This window comes from Bos indicus x Bos taurus, chromosome X (genome assembly GCF_003369695.1).
Source record: "Bos indicus x Bos taurus breed Angus x Brahman F1 hybrid chromosome X, Bos_hybrid_MaternalHap_v2.0, whole genome shotgun sequence".
NCBI lineage: Eukaryota > Metazoa > Chordata > Mammalia > Artiodactyla > Bovidae > Bos > Bos indicus x Bos taurus.
In genome coordinates, this window is record NC_040105.1 from 442,373 (window position 1) to 448,372 (window position 6,000).

Below are 6,000 nucleotides of genomic sequence, written 5' to 3' on the forward strand. Positions count from 1 at the left end.
AAAGCAACCGATCTCTATTAGAGAAACAAGTTGGACCCAGTGGGAGTTCTGCATTTGTTTATGCAAAAACCGCAGGCTGGAAAGGAAAAGGAAAGCGAGGTGAGTGCAGAAAAGTGCACACGGGTGGAAACAAGGCCTTGGAGGAAGAACACGCAGACGACACTCACCGGGGTGGGCACGCCGCCGACATCAACCAGGGCCCTTTGTTCACGGGGATATCAGGAAGGGCCCCGCATGTCGCTGTCTGGGGTTACACCGTTTTCTCTGAAAACAGAGCTTTTTCCCATTTCCTCACCTAAGTCTGCAACTCTGCTGACGCCCAGTTCCACCAGCAAGCCACAAATCGGATCCTTTTTCAGGTCAAATGCCACAGGCATTGAAACACGGAAGTGTATCTTACTCGTTCAGCAACGCATAAAATCACACCAGGACTTCTCTTAGAGTCCTACCTGTTTTGCTTACGTATCTCTCATGGCAGTATAATGGCCTTACAACGCTGTGGTGCTCCCTGCCGTCCATCAGCATGCATCAGCCACAGGTACACACATCTCCCCTCCCTCCTGAGCCTTCCTCCCGCCTCCCACCCCATCCCACCCCTCAAGGTTGTCACATGAATGCGTGCTGTGTCGCTCCAGTCGTGTCTGACCCTCTGCGACCCCCATGGACTATAGCCCGCCAGGCTCCTCTGTCCGTGGGATCCTCCAGGCAAGAAGACTGGTTGTCACAGAACACTGGACTTCAGCTCTCTGTGTCACAGAGCAAATTCCCACAGGCTGTCTAATTTACAGGTGGTAATACCTGTGAGTGCCCCGATCCCGTTTCCTCTTATCATGTCCGTGGTTATGCAGTGATTTTGCACAGCACACTGATTTTCCGACACGCATATATCCATTGGAGCAAAACCGACTTCGGTATCTCCTTTAAATTTCAGTTTTGTCTCAGTTTGAACAATTTTTATCCTCTGTGTTCACAAGAGGCAAGGACAAGACGGCATATTATTCTGAGTGGGCTACGTTGTGTCCGACTCTTGTGAAACCATGGACTGTAGCCCGCCAGGCTCCTCTATCCGTGGGATTTCCCAGGCAAGAATCCTGGAGTGGGTTGCCATGCCCTGCTCCAGGGGATCTTCCCAACTCAAGTATAGAACCCAGGTCTCCCACACTGCAGGTGGATTCTTTACCCTCTGAGTCACCAGGGAAGCCCAAGAATACTGCAGTGGGTAGCCTATCCCTTCTCCAGGGGATCTTCCTGACCCAGGAATCAAGCTGGGGTCTCCTGCATCGCAGGCAGATTCTTTGCCAGCTGAGCTACCAGGGACGCCTGTAGGTATACACAGGTGACCTGAGCTGTACAGGTCACTTCAATAACAGGGTATCCCAAATATATCCCAAATATATATGATATTGCAAGTACATAGGGTACCTCTACCTGGGTAAGATGTCATGACTGTATACATTATGTTAATAACACAAGGTACCCCGAGGATAGAAGACAGCCCAACTCCATCTACCTAAGTTATCTACCTAAGTTATCCCAACTATACATGAGACCCATCTGCAAAGAGAACTGCACCTTCTCAGGCTGCCCCGCCTATGCTCCCTCAGCCATCCGCCTGTGCAGTTCTCACGCTGCCCCCTTTTAAACACATCATGTATCAGTGGTTCAGTATCCTCATAGATTATGGCATCACACGTGTACATCTAAGTTTTCAGGAACTAGTTCTGAATCAAGGCACTAAAAAGAGCATTAAAAAGCAGAGATGTCACTTAGCTGGCAAAGGTCCCTTAGTCAAAGCTATGGTTTTTCCAGTAGTCATGTGTGGATGTGAGAGTTGGACTATATAGAAAGCTGAGCACCAAAGAATTGATGCTTTTGAACTGTGGTGTTGGAGAAGACTCTTGAGAGTCCCTTGGACTGTAAGATCCAACCAGTCCATCCTAAAGGAGATCAGTCCTGAAGATTCGTTGGAAGGACTGAGGCTGAAGCTGAAACTCCAATCCTTTGGCTACCTGATGCAAAGACCCAACTATTTGGAAAACACCCCGATGCTGGGAAAGATTGAAGGCGGGAGGAGAAGGGGACAACAGAGGATGAGATGGCTGGATGGCATCATGGACTCAATGGACAAGAGTTTGTGCAAACTGGGAGATGGTGATGGACAGGGAGGCCTGGCGTGTTGCAGTCCATGGGGTTGCAGAGAGTCAGACATGACTGAGCGACTGAACAACCGCACTCTAAACTGAGGACCGTGTACATGTCTGTGATGTGTGAGGATCCGGGCAAACAATCCCCAGTGTCCTTATGCCAACGCACCGTGTGGTCGGAGCAGAAGCCGCCAGGACGGTGCATCCGTGATGGGGACTCCTGGGTCACATCCCCACCCTCCCCACCGCAGAAGTCTCCTCGGAGGTGACTTTCAGCCCCGCTTAAGATTATTTCTGAACCAGAAAAGCCTGGCGTTCCAGGTCACCTCTGCTTTCTGTGTGGGTTTCCACGGGCTCTCACACGGGTTTATTTTTCATATCTCTGTGGCTCAGTGAACAGAGCCAGTGGGGCGGGGGGCGATGCAGGCTTTTTTCCTGCTGAGGACACATTCCCTGCACCTTAATTGATGAGGAAAGTGGGTCGCTCACTTGCCTCGTGTACCTTTTTTACATAATAGGTTACTTTTAATGGCTCCTTGAAAACAATTTCTCAAAAATCAGATAATTGCCAAATGTACTGCCCTAGCTCTTTTTCCCCCCCTATTTTTTTGGTCCAAATATGCCGATTTTTTTTTTTCAAAGTCTGACCTACTCTCCTTTCCCTGAATTCCTTTGCTTGATTGAAAGAGATAACTTTAAGGTGGTACATGATCACCCAATTGTGTCAGGGCACATATCATTAATGAGATGTAACTAATGTTCAATCCTAAAGGAAATCAGTCCTGAGTACTCATTGGAAGGACTGATGCTGAAGCTGAAATTCCAATACTTTGGCCCCCTGATGCAAAGAGCCGACTCATTGGAAAAGACCCTGATGCTGGGAAGGATTGAAGGCGGGAGGAGAAGGGGACGATAGAGGATGAGATGGTTGGATGGCATCACCGACTCGATGGACGTGAGTTTGACCAAACTCTGGGAGTTGGTGATGGACAGGGAGGCCTGGCGTGCTGCGGTCCATGAGGTCGCAGACATGACTTAGTGACTGAACTGCACGGATGTTCACAGGTGTTAGAAAATCAGCACTAGACATTTTTTTTTTCCTAATGGTCATGAGTCTCTTTTGAACACCCTCAATCCTGGTCTATCAGAATGAGGGCACTGGCACACTCGGGGAAGACAGTGGCGCTTTGTTCTTACTTTGACAGGGAAAAACCTGGGCCAGCGTGCTCGACAGGGAGAAGGGGATTCAAAGATGTCTTCGTTCCACGGGGTTCGAAGCCTCCACCTCATGACTTGAACTGTGTCAGTGTCCCGGGGTGGTTGTAACAACATACACTAAGCTGGAGGCTTAAACGAGAGACACCCATCCTCCCCTGGGGACCACACATCTGAGGTGAAGGGGTCCCAGGGCTGAGCTCCCTTCACAGTCTCCAGGGGAGGGTCCTCCCCACCTCTTCCAGCTTCTGGGGGCTCAGGGCATCCGTCCCCGGGCTGGAGGCTGCCTCCCTCCCATCTCTGCCTCTGTCTCTACGTGGCTTCTCCTCCGTGTCCGTGTCTCTCCTCTCCTGTGTCTTATAAGGACACTGTCACTGGGTTTAGGGCCAGCCAAGAGGACCTCATTTCACACCCTTCACTTCATTAGCTCTGCAGAGACCCTGTATCCTAATAAGTTCCCATTCCAAGAATCAGAATTTGGAGGACACCGATTCAGCCCAGGGCAGGTGAGAATCAGATTCGGGAGAAGCCGAGAGCCCCAGGGATATCTGTAAGAACCGATGACACTGCCAGACACACGCCTCTCTCAGCAGACCATGTCGCTGCACAGCTGGCAGAGAAGACCGAGTCGGGTCCTGCCTATCGCTGGCCTGACACTTCCTTCCTCCAACAGAAGTTCCCAGAGAACTAGACACTCATCTTTGCTGAAAAAAGCCCAAGAACACGCACCCAACACCCACCGTGTTGGGGGAACTCAGGACTTCCCAGCAGCTAAAAAAGATACACTTCACTCTTGCTCTCTCTTTATCTGGTTTGCGTGTCAATTAGAGATGTTACCTTAACCTCCCAGACGGTCGCTCCTTGTCCCCGAGAAGTGACATCTCTTCTTCATCAAGTCAGAGGGCGACTCTGAGGCTTCCAGGAAACCCACACTCTCGGCAGGCACCGTCTTTAATCTCTGGAATCTGTGATTCTGTCCTGTGTGTGTGCAGCTCCTGTGATCGCAACAGATTTGGGAGGAAAAAAAAAAAGTCAGCGAGTATACACTGGGAAAAGGGACCTCTTTCACTGGCAGCTGCCAGAGCTGTGAGCAGCTCTTTAAACAAGCAAAAGTGTGCTTTTTGTAAAGCCTGGCTTCCGGGAGAGGGGAAAAAGAAAGTTTAAAAAAAAAATAAAAAAGCATATTTCTGTTGCAGCAGGAAGGTCAGGTTAGTCCTGAGTTGGACTCTTTAGCATGAAGCAGGTACCCTGGTTTGTGTTGGAGAAACACAAGTTACCCATCTCTGGTACATAAACATGCTTTTCCATTATCTGGGGCTCCTCTTTACGGCTGATAAAATAAGGTCCCCAATGAGAAGCAGGGCTTCCCTGGTGGCTCAGATGGTAAAGAATCTATCTGCCATGGAGGAGACCTGGGTTTGATCCCCAGGTCGGGAAGATCCCCTGGAGAAGGGAATGGCTACCCACTCTGGGATTCTTGCCTGGAGAATTCCATAGACAGAGGAGCTTGGAGAGCAGCTACAGTCCGTGGGGTGACAAAGAGTCAGACACAACTGAGCGGCTAACACACAGCCCATGAAAACTTAACCATGCTGTGTTTCGAGGCTCTGTCTTGCTCTCTGCTTGTTTCCCTTTCTGAGACGGCCCACGCTCTGCCTGTGGAGTTTCTCTCTAGATAAAATCACTTCCTACCGAGAAGGAAGGACCTCAAAATAACCAGCAACAGTTGCAATGTGAGCTGCAAGGCACCTCAGCTCCCCAAACGATGATGAGAAGAGTGCTGAGTGTCCAGCCAGTGTGGGGGCAGAGGCTTCTTCTCTGTAGCTGCAGAAACAGAGGTGGCATGCTGGGGTTCCTGGGGGGCTCACCTGTGTAGCAAAACAGGTCCCTTCCAAGACCTCCGCCTCCGGGGGTGCACCCAGGACCTCGCGCCTGGAGACTGCTCATGGGTGGGTGGTAGGAACAGCTGCTGAAGCTCAGAGTGGCTTTGGACGATGCCCAGCTGCCACTCAGCACACGAGCCCCTGCTCCGAGCCAAGTAGGAGCCCCGGCACGCCTGTGACCTTGTTTTATGGGCCTGCCGAGGCCATAGCCCATAAATCTGCCCTGGGCTGCCATAAAATCCCTACATCTCCCCTTCTCTCTCCCAGCTGGGGCCACCTAAGTGAGCTTATCAGACCACCATTCCCACAAAGTTCCTGGCAAAGGTGGGGACAGGGATGGGCCACCGTCTGGAGAGGATGGCCAGCTCTTTTGTTTGTGGAAGGCAGTGCCCCCGAGATGAGAGACAGGAGAGCCCCTGAGAGTGAGTCTGAACAGCATGGAGGTTTGCCTGCCAATAAAAGTCATGGGGATGCTATAAAACACAGCTAGGAGAAGTGAATCTGGGCTCTAGAAAGAAGGCTAAACTGTTAACCCACACAGGAAAATTTGCCTGCCAAGCTGCAATGCTGGGGAGAAAGGGGGGTGCCCAGAAGGAGATCCTGGTGTTGAGTCTCTTGGGCACCCTAAGGGCATCTGGAAAGTGGATGTTGAAATGGAAAATCATATACATGCGTTCAAGGCAGCACGAGTCACAACAGCCAAAATGTAGAGGCAACCCAAGTGTCCTTGGCTGGCTGGATGGATAAATCGATGAGTG